This window comes from Megascapheus bottae, chromosome 20 (genome assembly GCF_031878675.1).
Source record: "Megascapheus bottae isolate mThoBot1 chromosome 20, mThoBot2.hap1, whole genome shotgun sequence".
Lineage (NCBI taxonomy): Eukaryota > Metazoa > Chordata > Mammalia > Rodentia > Geomyidae > Megascapheus > Megascapheus bottae.
Genome location: NC_143528.1, coordinates 11461492 through 11478419, shown reverse-complemented (window position 1 = coordinate 11478419; position 16928 = coordinate 11461492). Strand labels below are relative to the sequence as shown.

General features: G+C 41.6%; 1 long non-coding RNA gene across 1 annotated transcript; it reads left to right on the top strand.

Annotated features, from left to right (window-relative positions):
* The first annotated feature begins 829 nt into the window (after positions 1-829).
* On the top strand, positions 830-11069 carry LOC150049170 (uncharacterized). The gene is made up of 4 exons (XR_016538969.1): positions 830-904; positions 5830-6029; positions 9851-10133; positions 10673-11069. It is a non-coding gene; the product is annotated as an uncharacterized LOC150049170 (long non-coding RNA).
* Positions 11070-16928: the final 5859 nt, after the last annotated feature.

Sequence of the window (16928 nt, the reverse complement as noted above, 5' to 3'; positions counted from 1 at the left end):
ACAAATACTTGGCGGGGTGGGCTTTACAGAAGTAAGGATTGATGAGACAGTTTCTGACTCAGTCACACTCATGAGCTGATTAGCTCCTAAACAATGTGAATGGCCCTGTGAGCATCATCTACTCATGAGTGACAGAGGGCTGGGAGGGAGAAGAGGGCCAGGTGATGAGCTGCAGGGGTGGGGGTGCTTCCTGTTCAGCATGGATCCCTCCATAAGCCCTGAAATCTGGGACTATTGCCTGCTGGAGCTTGAGCTAGTACTGCTGGCTATTCCGAGAAAAAACAGATCAAAGCATAATCTGTTATTTATGAAGACTCTGGTCATATGTTATCATTCCACCCCTGACTCCATTCCTCATGGTCAAGGTCATGTCCCCCTCTCCGTTCTGCATGATTGTTGACTATGGAGAATTTCTGCAGAAGAGAGGCAGAAGAAGACTCTTCAGAACTGCGGCAGTTGATCTAGAATTCTGTTGAGTCACAATGACTAATGGTCCTAATTCCTGTAGAGGCACCAAGTTTTAACTTGGTGTCCAGCTACATAGAACTAAAACTAAGGTGGGAGACATGAACAAAGACTAGTCATTTCGGCTGTATTTGTATGTGTTTTTCCCCCCTTTCCTTTCTCCTCCTCCTTTGCTTCTTCAAAATCAATACTACATTAGGTTACCAAATCCATTTACGTAAATATAAAAGAATTGATCTAAATGTCATAGAATTCTGAATGATGCCTTGCATAGCTTGTCCTCTTTTTTTGGTTGTTCTTATTTGTTGTTTGTGCTTGTATTGAGAGATAGTCAAGTGTCATGACACCATCCACTGAAGTGACAGAATGTTAAGGTTGCCAGCTGAAGGTTCTTCCTGGCCAGGGGGCCAGGAGCTGTGAAGCCCAGCTGAGGCCTCAGGTGAGTGTCTCTCATCACTCAGCCCTTTCACACAGCTTGGAGAATTGGCAGGTTAGCTATAGGGAATCACACAGCTTAGTAGGTGGCAGCAGAAAGCTCCCCCGGGCTGGACAGCTGCCAGTTCTGAAGCAACTGACTAACAGTGCCTCCCTTTCTACTAAGCGCTTCTCTCTGATTACTAGGTAAATAACTGTGTAATGTGGCACGGATCCACAGCTAGCCTCACATATCCATTCTTTCTAAATTCAAGTGACAGGGAGGATATTCTGGGGTAGAGACAGTAGTCATTGTCCTTAATGTCACCTTGTGTTACCCAGGTGATGAGTCTGGATTTTATTCAATGCCCCATGGTCCTGGCACATTGAGAATTTTAGTACGGTCTGGTGGGCCACGCTGGCTTCCTGTGTTGTTGGCAGGATATTTCACTGTGCCATTTTCATCCAATATCCCCTAGCTGTGACTAGAGATGCTCTTTTGTTTCTTCCCATTTGGCCCTATAAACAAATGTCTTCTAACAGGCTAATCAGGTGCAGTGGGTTCCCATTATCCTGTTTCTCATGCCAGAGAAGTAGTAGGGACTTGGAATTCAACACCTCGATCCTAATTCTAAGACTGATATCCATTCAGAGCTCACAGAGTGAGTCAATAAACACAAGTTGATTGGATTGGATTGGATAAATGGGAAAGCTTCCCGACCTCCCACCTTAAAAGTTTTTGGACTGGGGATGTATCTCAATGGCAGAGTGCTTGCCTCGCATGTATGTGGCCCAGGATTTGATCTCTAGTACCTCAATCAATCAATCAATCAATCAATCAGTTTCTAATGTGAGAGGAAATCTAGCTTACATAGAAGCAGTCTTGGAAATACAGGACAAAGCCTAGAAGCGTCTGTGTGTTTGTTGTCCTATAGTGAAGATGATGAATGGAAGGCTGGATAGGACAGAGACATAGGACACAGAGTTGGAAAGGGAGGAATGTTTAGAAAGCTAGAGAAGAGTAGGAGTTCTTTTTAACAAGTGCTATATGTCAGTCACTGAGCTAGGCTCTTTATCTGCACTATTTCATTTCATCTCTACCACAGCATCTTAAGGAAGGTACAGGGCTTTGATTTAATGGTGAAGTTGAAGCTCCGAAAGGAGGGGTCACATAACTAGCAAACAGTAGTTCCAAAATTACAAGTAACATTCGGCCTCCCATCACCCCACCTCAGGCTAGCTACTAGGCTCAGGAGCCAGACCCCTTGGATTCCTTACTGAAGTGTCCAGGGAAAGGTCTGCGTAACAATGCAGATGGAATGCCTTGCCCATGGATAGTACTCCAACACTTACAATGATTTCCACCCACTATTTCATTCACTTCTGTCTGTAATTCCTTGAGTGATTAGCCCCACATCAACCATGAGCAACTGAGCTATGACGAGAAGTGTGGTCAAGAACTCGGGGTATCTTTTCCTTCTTTTAAAAGAGAAAATAGTACTACAGGTCATTGACATGAATTTGAAGCTATAACTATATCTATATAGAATACAGGTCTATGATAGGATATATATTCTATAGACATATTTTGATATATTATGTTATATAGATTGCTATGTCTGTGACATAAAAAACTCGGCTTAATTCTAATTATGTTCTTAAATTTATGTGCCAGTGATTGCATATAGAGATTTAATCTTGAATACTTGTTTGTAGAACATGACATTTGAAATATGATGTCAAAACTCAGTGTTAAAAAGTTTTAATAAAAAATAAATAAAAGAGAAAATAGCACTTTCATGAAGCAGGCTAATGAATTCAATACAGTATGGTGTTAAAAACAAAATTCTAGACCAGAAACTTCTCAAATAAGACCTCTGTAGGACTTCCTTTATTGGGTCCACACCTGCTGCCCTGTGAACTTTTTGCAAATAATCACTTTGCATAGGAGGAGCTATGGTGGACGGGGAATTGTGACTTATCTATCTACTAAGCAACGAATCTTAACCCCAACTTGAGAGTTGGTCCTTCCCAGTATCTCCAGAAGTCTCTCTCATGTTTAGTGCAGCATTTTAGGGACTCAAATAACGGCTCAAAAGGTTTTAGAAACAGAACTCCCTTTATCACAGAAAATCAAAGACAGAACCTTGACATGGCAGCTGGTTTTTAGCAAGCGATAGGCCACGCAACTTATGTCATCAATATTTCCCTCCTGTATCAGTCTCTCTTCCCAAAAGCCTGTGTGTTGAAGGCTTGGCCCTGAATACAGCAGAAGTGAGGCCTTGGGAATGTGATAGGATCAGCTCCGGCTGATGGGTGTCATCAATGAACCCATTTTGTAGATTTATAGCAAAATGATTGGGGACCCTCGTTACAAAATCAAGCTTTCTTTCCTGCTCAGTTACCATGAGGTAGGCAGCTTTGTTCTACCACCTGCTCCTTGCTATGCTGCACTGTCCAGAAACAACAGAACCATGTGGCTATAGCCTCTGCCCTCTGAAACTATAAACCAAACGCAAGTATTTTCTCTGTGTGAGTTTCTCAGGTACTTTGTCACAGCAATGGAAGGTAAACTAACACAGTTATACACAGAATGTTCATTATAACATCATCTGGGAAATCTAGGGATCTCAAGACTAGAGAGAGCTGGAATGAGAATTGAACAAGTAAATTCCAGCAAAGCTAAAATCTGCCTCTGTGATGTTCCGTAATCCTTCATGCCTTTTCCTGTACATCTCTTTTTGTTGTTGTTATTTTGTGGGTTTTTTCTTCTGTTTTTGTTTTCTGTTTCAGTATTTTTTCTTTTCTTTTTTTTTTTAATTTTATCGTCGGGGTGATGTACAGAGGGGTTGAAGTTGCATTCATCAGGTAGTGAGTACATTACTTCTTGAACATTGTTACCCCTTCCCATGTTTTACTCTTACTTTCCCTTCCCCACTCCCTCCCACTCATCTTGTTATTCCCTTACCTTCCCTTTCTCAAATAAACAAATATATACAATATATCAGGTACCAAAGTCACATACAGAAATAACATGAGATAACCATAAAGGGAAAAGAAGAGAAAAGAAACAGCTTCACATAGTACATTAAGAACAACAATCATGAAGAAAAACCTCTGACTAGGCAAATGTTCTACCACTGAGTGGTGTCTCCAGATCCTTTTCCGATAGTTGAATTTTCAAAAAACCACAGAAACAGCAGATGTTCCTGCTTAAGTAAATCAGGGCTTTCCAGAAAAACAGAGCCATTAGTAATGTATAATATATATACATATATACACATATACATATACACATGCATATATATGTATATGTATATATACGTGTGTGTGTGCGTGTAGACACAACATTTCATATACATGTTTAGTTGGAGGTAAGAATCTCCTAGACTTTAGTGCCCTGGTTGGCTTTGAACCACAGTCCTCAGATCTCAGCCTCCTGAGTAGGTAGAATTACAAGCGTGAGCCACCAGAGCCTGGCTATAATTACTTTTTAATTACTCTTTTATGGCTCTGTTGTGGGTTGTGATGGTCACCTTTCTAATTTATTCTGTAGGTAAAAGGACAATGACGTTGGATTTTCAATGAACTATAAGAGATGTAACAATTACTCATTGATGGAAGTTCTGGCCAAAGAGATTATTGGAGAATATAAGTATAAATATGGGTCTGATTGGACATAGGAATGAAAACGTGGAAAGCTTTACTGTCACTATAGATACGTTCACTTTAAGCAGTACATTCAGGACTATTTCCCTTGCTCTCATATTGCAACAACAACCGCTCCCCTTGATTATTGAGATGATCAAATCACCCCAGCAACAAGAAAAGTTCCTACTTGACCTAATGTTTCAATGGCACAAATTAGATGGCAGTTCAGCTCCTAGTTCAATGGGATCCTTATGAAATCCCCTGGGGAATCACGAGTTCCGAAGCCAAAGAGCTTAAAGTCTCAGAAACAGGAAACAAATATTTGGCAAGTAGGTCATCAGATTGAGAGGCAACTAGAGTTGACTGTAAGCAGCTTAGAATTCTGGCTGGGAAAGAAACATCATCACTTCTTTGCTGCTGACTTGAAACAGAGGCGGTGCCCCACCCCACTCCACAACCTTGCCCTGACTTATCTTTTAGCCAGTTTTCTAACTGGGTGTAGTGCCCATCTTCCTGTCCCTCGTGAGGCCATCTGTTCTGGATGAAGGGCTCATGGGAAGACCATGATCCTGTGAGCAGGAACACATAGCCTTACTTCTTTTTTTTTTTTTTTTTGCCAGTCCTGGGCTTGAGCTCAGGGCCTGAGCACTGTCCTTGGACTTTCTCAAGGCTAGAGCTCTACCACTTGAGCCTCAGCACCACTTCCGACTTTTTTCTATGTATGTGGTACCAAGGAATTGAACCCGGGTCTTCATGCATGCTAGGCAAGCACTTTAACCACTAGGCCAAACTCCCGGCCCTAGCCTTACTTCTTTTCTCTTAAAATAATTTTCCATTTTTGGGAGCTGGTGGCTCATATCTATAATCCTAACTACTCAGGAGGCTGAGATCTGAAAATCAAGGTTCAAAACTAGCCCAGGCAGAAAAGTCTGTGGGACTCATCTTCAATTAATGGGGGCGGGGAAAAGCCCAGGAGTGGAGATGTGGCTCCATTAGTGGAGCACCAACCTTGAGTGTAAAAATTAAACAAGAGTATAAGGCCCTGAGTTCAAACCTCAATGCCAGCACACACACACACACACACACACACACACACACACACACACACACACACACCAGAATTTTCTGTTGCATGGGATGCAGTGATGGTGAAGAAGTAATTACATATGCCCATTGAAGACTCTGTAAACAGAAGAATGGCTGGTAGCGAAAACAAATTTCTATCAACATATACCACAGTGAACACAATTCCACTCTATGTCTCCTGCGATTTGGATATGATGTTAATTTGTTTTTCAGAAGCTCATGTTCTAGAATTTTGATCCTCAATTTGTTGAGGTGAAGGGTCCTTCAAGAAGTGGGGCCAAGCTGGGCCTAGAAGCATACAGTTGTAATCCCAGCATTCAAGAAGCAGAGACAGAAAGACCACAAGTTCAAGACCAGCCTGGGCTACACAATAGTAGCAAAACATGTCTCAAACAACCATTAAATCATAAAAGGTAGGACCTATTGGGAGGTGCTTAGGGCATCCTCAGAAGCAAGTAACTTAGTTGGTATGGAACCTCTGGTTTCATTTAGAGAGCCCTTCCTGCTTCTCCACCAGGCCATTATGAAGCCAGAGGAACTTTACCAGACTGCTATTACTATGCTGTTCAGACCTTCCAGCTACCAGAATCATAAGTCAAATAAACAAACATCTTTATTTTATAAATTATAGAAAATAGACTAATACAATGACCCAATAAATAACTTCCCCAAGTAGGAATCAATTTCATAGCGTTTTTCCTATACTCCTAAATATGGAGAATAGACATTGCCAGGCACAGCTATAGACAACTATAAATACAGATATCCTGCTGAACTTGAGAGATGCGCCTGTTTTTTTCCGGTCCCTAATCAACTTGTCTCCCTTCTCATTTCTGCTTTCTGGAACTTTCACTTTTTCCATATTCACTACTCAGCCCATTCCCTCTCACACTTAGACTATGAAAACTTTTCTCATTCTTCAGGAAAGACACCCTAGGTCCTCAAGGCATAATTCCATACATGAAGAAACCCTTGGCTGCTTTACTCTGTGAATGCGGCTTAAAAATGTCCCCCAAATTCCAAACTCTCATCTCCTTTAGACTCTGTTTCTTTTTTCTAATTAATTTTATTGTAAAGGTGACGTTCAGAGGGGTTAGTTATGTAAGTAAGGCAATGAGTATATTTCCTTTTGAACAGTAACACCCACTCCCTCATTTTCTCCAATTTCCTTCCCCTCCAGCTTCCCTTCTTTTTTGGGGGGGGGTCATGGGGCTTAAACTCTGGGCCTGGGTGCTGTCTCTGAGCTCTTCAGCTCAAGGCTACTGCCCTACTCCTTGAGCCACAGTGGTTTTCTGGTAATTAATTCGAGATAAGAATCTCATAGACTTTAGTGCCCGGGCTAGTATTGAACCACGATCCTCAGATCTCAGCCTCCTGAGTAACTAGGATTACAGGTGTGAGCCACTACACCTAGTTTCCCCCACAACTTTTGAAGTTTGTTTCCAATATAATGTCTAGTTGGGATATTTCACCCTCTGTCCTGCCATTTCTGTGATTCCCCTTCTCTTCTCCAAATCAAATAAACTTATATACAAGACAAAGGGTACAGAAATCAGAAACAATGGCCATAGGGAATAAACCAGAGGAGAAGGAGAAGGAAGAAGAAGAAGAGGAGGAGGAGGAGGAGGAGGAGGAGGAGGAGGAGGAGGAGGAGGAGGAGGAGGAGGAGGAGGAAGGGAAGGAGGGAGGGGGGTAGAGAGAGAGGAAATAACTGCAAACAATACACAAGGAAGGAAGGAAGGAAGGAAGGAAGGAAGGAAGGAAGGAAGGAAGGAAGGAAGGAAGGAAGGAAGGAAGGAAGGAAGGAAGGGCAAAACAATCACAAAAAAATCTCTTTTCATATTATGAAGATCATTTTGATTAGCATCATTTTCTGTGGTCATATGTACATAGCTATTAGGCTTATTTCGAACATCTGCTAGGACTATCCTAGACACACACTAATTATTACAAATGAGGGAAACTATGGAGCCCATGTTTCTTTGGTCTGGTTTACTTTCATTTAATATGATTTTTGTCTAAGTCTTTCCATTTCCTTACAAATGGAGCAACGCTATTCTTTCTAATGGAAGCATGGAATTAGAGCTCAAAAAATTAAATATCTCAAAAACAAATCCTCAAAAAACAACCACCCCATTAATAAATGGGCTAAAGAATTAACAAGAGACTTCTCTGTAGAAGAAATAAGAACATCCAATAGACACATAAAGAAATGCCCAAGAATTTTGGCCATAAAAGAAATGTAAATCAAAACTACATTGAGATTCTACCTTACCCCAGTTAGAATGGCCATTATAAAAAACAAATAATAAATGCTGGAGGGATTGTGGCTAAAGGGACTGCTACTACACTGTTGGTGGGAGTGTAAACTTGCTCAACCATTCTGGAAATCAGTATGAAGCTTCCTCAGACTAAACTTAGAACTCCTTTATGACCCAGCAATCCAACTTCTGGACATTTATCCAAATAATTACAAACAAGGCTGAAAGCTACCAGCATAACTATGTTCATTGCAGCATTACTTATCATAGCTAAGATATGGAATCAACCCAGATTCCCCTCAATAGATGAATGAATCAAGAAAATGTGGTATACGTGCACAATGAAATTCTGTGCTTCCATCAGAGAGAATGATATTGTCCCATTTGTAAGGTAAGGAAAAGATTTGGAAAAAAAATTCTTCAGAATCCCCTTTAGAATTTCCAACTTACCATGTCCATACATTTCTTACTTCTGTTGGTTCATATGCTTGGGTTTACCTATCTTAAAACAATCACCATGATATAATTCATACAAATCCAGGAAATGCCTTTGGATAAAGGCCCTTTAGCTACCACCAACTCTTCTCTTCCGGTGAGACTTTTCAAAAGAAGACTCTATAACCAGTATCTCACCTTTCTTTTATTCCTTGATGTGTGTAACGAGGTTCTTCATTCTCTGAAATTACTTTGGACCAACGATATTGTAGCCTACGGTGCTTCACTCTTTACTCCTTCACTCTTAACACCACCTTACTCTGAAATGGTCAAGCACTGACGACTCCCTTTTTACTCCTCATTACTTCCATGACCTCACACCCATCTGCATTTCCTGTCACATCTTTGGGTCCTTCTCATTTTTCTGCTGAATAATACATCCTGAATGTGTTTATTGCAGACCACCACTTTAGACTTTCCTTGCACTCCCTGAACTGTCATGTAATCTCTTCTATGTTGGATTAACCACATGGTTAACTCTCACATCTATGCCTTTGACACAGATTTCATGACTTCTATCCACATAATCAATATCCACTTTGGCATGAGGCATTACCAAATTAATATATCACAAGGTACCTTCCAATTGGGAACTTTCTAACTGAAATCATCTCCCTTTGATGGGCTCCCTGACTTACTCATGAGCAGTGGTGCTGGGAGAGATCAAGTTGTGGTTTACAGTGAAGTGTAGAAGAGGTTTGGGAATAAAGAAAGATGAGGGAGGTTTGCTTTAAAGGAGACAGCAAGCTGGAGGATGCTATAGTGGAGAAGCCTAGAGGACATGCTTAACAATGCAGAATAGAGGACCCAATCCAGAGGATGTATGCTAAAGGATAGAACCTGCAGGACCCTGATTTGTAAAGAAAGAGAGGACAGAGAGGCTCAGACTCCAGCCAAAGATGAGAATTGAGAGGTGGGAGGTAGATTCCAGAGAGTCGTGGATTCATACTCAGAGCAGGGTGAGCTAAAGGACCATAGCCTGGATGTCATCTAACAGAATGAAAAGGGGGAAACTGAGGGCTTCTGCTGTTCAGAGCTAAGAAAAACTTGATACTTCTGAGCCTGTGTAGGAGCCTTGAGCCATGTGTATCTGGCTCTCTCAGGGCAGGGGGCACTGCCCTGCAGCTTGAGCTAGTTTCAGCATCTGATGGTGTGATTGCCTACATTGAGGGTAATCAGCAGATAAAATCAGAGCTGGGGGACCAAATAATTGTCCTTTTATAGCCTCAATCCTGATATTTTCTTCAGTCTTTTCCTGAACCAGTTACATTTCTTCAACATCAAAGTAGAAGAATAGATGGATTTAGGGACTTGGTAAGGAGGAGTAGAGAAAAGAGATGATAAGTTATTAAATACTAGGGAATTCCTTCTTTCCCCCTTTCTTTACCTTTCTTAAAACTAAGTAAAGTGTGTTCATGTGAAATGGCTTTTCTTAGAAAATACATTTTCAAACCACACACATTCCTGTGTTTTATTAGCAGACCTAATGCACAGAGCATATCAAGTGATCAAGGAAACTCCTGGAACTGCCCCTCACTGCCAGGCAATCATGTGATCCTCAACTGGTGATTTCTTTCATGGAGAAGTTGTCATCCGCTGAGCCACCATTGAATAATGCTCCCCCCTTAAAGGAGCTCCCACAGCATTTGCAACAGAAGATCTCATTTTCTCCATCTCTGTCAGTAGGTTGGCTTCCCTTTATGGCTGATATGGCAGCTCACTCCTGTCCGGCCTGCAGTGGTTGTCACAATTCTGTCAAATGTGAGTTCGTTTTCTGATTTTTATCTGAATATTGTGCAAGAAGACTTGGCCTTAGCAGGTCTTCATTTCTCCTCTGACTGTGTGAATTGCACTGAAAAGTGAGAAGTGCTTTAATTTCATAAATTATAGGACAATGGACTTAACCAAGACAGCTAATGCAATGGTAGAGGAAAGGGGGGAGGGAGAGGGAGATGGGAAATTATTTGTACAGTAAAGAGTTCTCTATCTTCAGTAATCTAGATGTCTGGAGATGTGACCCTTCAAGTTTCCTGGAATGAGGGCAGCTTTAAGTGGATCCCCATTCCATGAGACCCAAATAACACAACAAAAATCTTAAGGACCAAACAGAGGAAGCCCTTCTAGTTTGATTTCCTGCCCTGCTTAGAATTTTTTTTAAAAAAATGGTGGCGAAAGGAAAGATCTTCTGGAATCCTAAAGTTCACTAAGTAAATTTTGGCCTTATTTACTTGGGCTTTTTGCCTGTGAAATCTCTTCAGTTGAGGTCAAGAAACATTTTTCTAATCCCTTGTATTTTCCAGGCATTGGACAAAGAGCTAGAGAGATAAAGCTGAGTAATGCCCAAGTCTCAGCCTGTCAGTAAAGAACAAACGATTTGAAAGCAACAAAAGCATGAATTTGTCTGAAATGACCCAAAAGACAGGAAGCTCCCAATGATATTGGCAGACTCTGTGAAGAATTTGGAGACTCTGGAGTGATTGTGGGAACAGTGACATCTGTGTGAACAGCAATGCAGATTCCCAGGCCAAGAACTCATAGAAGAAGCAGAAAATAATCATGTCACAAAATTCAGAGAGCTATGGGGACCAAGGGACAGTGGCTGCTTTGATTTGATGTGACTAGTCTGACTATCGCAGAGGCAATGCCTTTAGAAAAGAATAGGAATTTTCTAAAGCAAACAATGCAAGTAGCAAACCACTTAGTATCTGTGCTCAAGAATTTCACAGTCTGGAGTAGAACATGTGTGTGTGTGTGTGTGTGTGAGTGTGTGTGTGTGTGTGTGTGTGCATACACATGTGCACAAATACATATTTAAAAACTAAAGTGTGGGCAGGTACTAGCTACTCAGGAGGCTGAAATCTGAGGATTGCAGTTCAAAGACAGCCTGGGGAACTAAAAAGTCCATGAGACTCTTATCTACAATTAATCACCAGGAAACCGGAAGTGGCACTGTGGCTCCAATGGTACGGAGGTAGCCTTGACCTGAAGACACGCTGTCCCTGAGCTCTTCAGCTCAAGGCTACCTACCACCCTACCCTTGAGCCAAGTCCCACTTCCCTTTTCTAGAGGATAATTGAAGATAAGAGTCTCAGGTCCTTTTGTGCCCTGGCTCCTAATAGCTAGGATTACAGGCGTAAGCCACCTCGCCCAGCTGCTGCTACTATCTGAGGTTGTTCATGTTGACCAAGAATCCTCTTTGAGGTTCTAGAAGGTGGCAAGAAGCTCCAAACACTATGGGGTGGGGACTCTGAAGTAAAACAAATGAATAAAGCTACCTGCATAAATACTAATGCAGATTCCCAGCAGAAAATCCTAGCATAGGAAACATGAAGCGATGGAGTTCAACACCTGGACAGCCAGTCTCTGGGCCTTTGTGGATTGGGACCAGACTGATTAATAATGTCATATGCTGGTATGTATCATAAATTACACACCAATGGCCTTTTCTGCAGCAGTTCATGATGATGTCCCAAAGTAAAGATGTAAATACATCTTTTTCTTTTTAAAGAAGTAGCAAAAACCAGGCGGGTGGGAGGATTGCGTCTGAAATGGAGGAAGGTGGCGTCTGAATCACATGACCCCTTTCATCTTTTATTTCAGATCTATCATTCTGTGACTGGAAATTATAATTTGAGGTCAGAATTTTATCATCCAAACAGGGTCTGTTTGTTTTTTTTTTTTGACTCTTTCCCCAATTGCATTATCAGCAAAAAATTAATTTTAAAGAATAGAAAAATTGTGAAATTAAAGATCAAGTTGGGCAGGAATAATTATACATTTTAACTGCAATTTATACACAGGACACATAAAAACTCAGAATATTGATTAGTATATTTATGGAGCATACTAATGCTTGTGTACTTGGAAAGAGACTAGGTTCTTAAGGTTATTCTTAAATCTAATTGTGTGCAAGTTTAAAATGCTTTAAAACAAGCAACATCTGTCATTTTCTCAACACAGCAGTGCTAGAAGTCAGTTCAGTACCTTGTACATGTACTCTGCCATTGGGTTACATCCCTAACCCTTCTTTTTTAATTTCTAAGTCTGTTTTTCAAAGTAAGTCTATGTATATACGTATGTATGATGTATTATGTATTTATTGTAGTACTAGGAATTTAAACTCAGGGCCTTATGCTTGCTAGGCTGTTGCTTAAAGTAATGAGTCATGCTTTTAGCCTTTTATGCATTGGCTGTTTTTGAGATTGAGGTTCTGATATGTGTATCTGGGCATCAATTTGCATAGCTGGAATGCCATGTACATGTTACAGATCTCAGTCTCTTCTGCAAGATGGAGTCTCACAGACCCTTTGCCCAGGCTGATCTGGAACTTCAATTCTCCTGACCTCAGTTTGCTTGTGGCTGAGGAGACAGATACAGTATAGCTTATTGTTAAGGAGCATTGCATGTATGCCCAGGTTGGCCCAAAATATTGCCCTCCTGATCAGCCTCTCACATACTTAGGACTTTGAAGATTTTTTAAAATTTATTTTATTGTCAGGGTGATGTATAGAGGGGTCACAATTACATTTAGGAGGTAGTGAGCACATTCCTTCTTGAATACTGTTACCCCTTTCCATGATTTTCTCCCACTCTCCCTCCCCCAACCCTATCCCAAGTTGTAAAGTTCATTTCCAACATATCGTGAATATCATGATTACACTGGTTCACACTTTTTGTTAAGGACTTTGAAGATTTTTTTTTTGCCAGTCCTGGGCTTGACCTCGGGGTCTGAGCACTGTCCTTGGACTTTCTCAAGGCTAGAGCTCTACCACTTGAGCCTCAGCACCACTTCCAGCTTTTTTCTATGTATGTGGTACCAAGGAATCGAACCCAGGTCTTCCTGCATGCTAGGCAAGCACTCCACCACTAGGCCAAACTCCTGGCTGAAGATATTTTTTTTTTAATGTCAGTTTACTGATGTTAAAAATAGGACTTGTTCCTTCACTGACAGAGATCACTTGGTTTGTGGTATGGACTTTCCCTTCCCACTTCCTCTCCCCTCCCTCGTCATGGGGCTTGAACTGGGCCTGAGCACTGTCCCTAAGCTCTTCCATTCAAGGCTACTACCCTACCACTTGAGCCATAGCTCCACTTCCAATTTTCTGGTGGTTAATTGGAGATAAGAATCTTGTGAACTTTCTAGTGCTGGGGGTGGCTTTGAACTGTGATCCTCAGATCTCAGCCTGCTGAGTAGCTAGGATTACAGGCATGAGCCATGGGTGTCCAGATTTGTGGTATGGATCCTTAATAGCCCCTGAAGGTTCACATATTAAAGACCTGTTTGCAAGACAATGGCACTGTTGGTAGGTGGTGGACTCTTTGAGACCTGAGCCCCAATGGAAAGAAGTGAAGTCACTGAGGGTGTGCCCTAGAAGATGATTTAGAACCCTGACTCCTTCTTCTCTCTGTTTCCTGGCCAATATGAGTTGAGCAGCTTTGTTTCACCATGTACTTCTTGTCACTATGCTCTCCCTATTGTGTTTAGTACAAATCTCACTCTACCACAAGACCACCTCAATTCTCCCCTTCAAACATTCAGGCTTAGAACTCAACAAATTCTATCACCTTATTGTACTCACTGTCCTTTATAGCTGCTTGCCTGTACTAAGGGGAGGGGACATTGTGCTTATTTCTTACAGATATTAGCTGCTGGTTTGCTGCTACGCTCTTTAGTTTTTCTCTTATCACAATGTTTGGGGATTTGGGGGTTTGGGGATTCTGGGGGATGATCTTTGTAATACTCTGGGCTTTCTATTCCCCACCTGCTCCTGCCCTATCATGCCTTTGTCCTCTGCCACACTGCCATTCCTTCCCATGTCAGCCTTCAAGCTAGACAATTATTCACCAATAACTGAAATGCCTCTGAATCTCAATCATTCCTCTCTATTCAAATGAATCTCTCTAAAAGCCTGACAGTCCAGTGGATCCTCTGGTCCCTTTACCTTGTTATTTATTCATTTTACCATAGTGAATAAGAAGGTGCCCCTTCACCCTTCACCCTCCTTCCCTGCTTACACCCCAAGATTAATCACCATGATCACTCCTCTATGAAAAGCTCCATCTCCCCTGGCTTCTCTTGGACACAGACCTGGCTTGGCAAAAACCACACTCCTAGTTAGGCCTGCTCTCCACCTCTCCAACAGCTACACATTGAGCACCTGCACTCAGCCCTACTCACTCATTCACTTGAGAGTCCCAACTGCAACCCTGCCAGATTTTCAGTGCTTTCACTGTAATACAATATAATGCACACCAAGCCATTCCTACAACCTCAAAGATTAGTTCTCCATTTCTCTTCTCTGCTTAGATATAGCTCTCAGCTCACTGTCAGCAGGTAAGAAAACCTGAGTTGGGAGATTATCTCCCTCGAGTCTGCCCCTTTTACACAACTGTACCTATACCTCCTGCCTTCCCCAACCACCCAGACTCTAGTCCTATTAAAAGGTCATCTCTTGGGTTGTCGACTTGCTCTCACTCCCTCTTTGGTTTCTTATGCTTATGATTCTAGAACGTTCTATCACTTCCCTTCATATCACCATTTTCCCTCTTAAGAAAATGTAAGTATAAATCTTTTAACTCTACTTCTCTGCTCAGCAGATGCTTTTGTTTGCTGCTCTCTCGAAAAGAATTCCTTGGATGAACTGATTTGACTCCTTCCCCTTTACTCTAATTCTCTCTACAAAGGCTTCCTTGCTTATGGCCTACCCTAGGGCAGCTGTGCCTACTTCATTGTGCTTGGTAACAGTCAATGCTATTCTTCGTCTTAGTTGACTTGTCAACAGCACTAGACCCAGTTGGTCACTCCCAGCCCCAGGGAACAACCTCAGCTGTTGATTCTGGGAACATAGTCTCTTGTCTTTCCTCCTACATCATGATACTCTTCCTCAACCTGTAGCTGCTTGAAGACTTCTCTATTCCTTCTCAGGAAGCAATGCCTCCCTTCCTGTTGCATTTTATTTTCTAGCCACACTCCTTGTCTCGGTGTTCTCATTGAGTTAGCAAAGATTTAAATATTATCCATATGTCAAAGTCTCCAAAATTTTGTAGTTCTATCCCAGACCTGTCCAAATTGGAATTTTATGAAGTGTATTTTTCATTAGAGTCCTTTGTCCATTTCCCCCAAACCCGCATTGCCCACACTCCCCAGATACAGTTGGCAGCAACTCCCATCTTTCCACTGTCACAGACTGAAAATATTGACCTCCCTCAAATTCTTTCCTGAGACCTACCATGACAATGTTATTCACAGTCACCTGCTATTCCATCCTACTTTCATTCTATTTCTTCCATTTTATTTCCTTAGCCATTACCTCCGTTTATATGCACTACAATTTAGTTTTTTATAATATCAATTGTTCATTGTTTCCTTGCCGCTCCTTAAACTATAACCCCATAAGGACAGGGATTGCGTTTGAGTTGTCTGTTGACTTTCCCTAAATAATAAAATCTAAAATACTGCCTGGCATGTAGTGTGTTCAATGTATCATTGTTAAATGAATGAAACAAACAAAATCCCGGTGGTCTGTGCCAATGGCAGAGAACATAAACTAATAACCTTACATGGCCACTGCTGCCATCTCCATATAATGCTCCGTATAGGAGCATGTGATGTTTGCAAGGAGGGAACTTCTGTGATTCCTTTAAGTCAAATAAGATGAATTCAACCTCAAATTCAGAACAAGGGGAAAGCTTGGCTTTTTAAAATCTTACGTTCACTGAAAATAAATGATATAGGCTACTAAGTGTTCTAACACTTTCAGGTATTTATAAGTTACTATTGTATACTGAACAGGGTGCTAATATGGGTGTGAGCCTCAACAAATGGCTTTGGGCAAACCCTGACATTGTTCCTATCTCTTGTCTTTTTCGTGGAATAGAATACATGGTATTACCACAGTGGCTGAGAAGTAGATGACATATCTAGACGACCTTTGTGATACAGAGAACTAGTTTGCTCCTGCCCACACATGTTGTTTATAGTCTGTTTCAGCCTGTGGCTCTGAGCTGGTAATGGAACTTGTTCTGGTGGTCTGAGGACATGTGCCTGGAAAACTTGAAAGAACTGATTTACCTCTGTTTACTTGTGGCTATCTCTTAGCCATCCCTTTCTGTTTGCTTATGGTGACTGTTGGAAGTGATTCACTGAAACAGGTGACATGGCTATATGAACTCATAGAATTCTTTTAGGTTATAATGACCTTCTGGGTAAAAGGGAAAGGAGTTTGGGAAATTGAGGACTGGTTCGAAGAAAGAAAGAAAGCTGTTCATTAAACAAACCTGAAATCCTGGTAAAAGTCAACATGGACAGGAAGTGTTGGGCATGGCCTAGGAGGCTACAGGAATAAGACAGCTAAGGGAGAAGAAGGAGGTGGCTTCTGCCAGCTGGGCCTTACAATAAACACAGACATTGAGGCATTAAGTCTCATGTATGGAGTGGGGAGGTGAGAGAGGGGCATACTCAATTATCTGACCTCATGCCCTAGGTTCAGAGTTTCTCAAATAGGAGTCTTTGCATGTATTACCACTGTCATATGCTATTGCAGCAAGAAAGTCCTC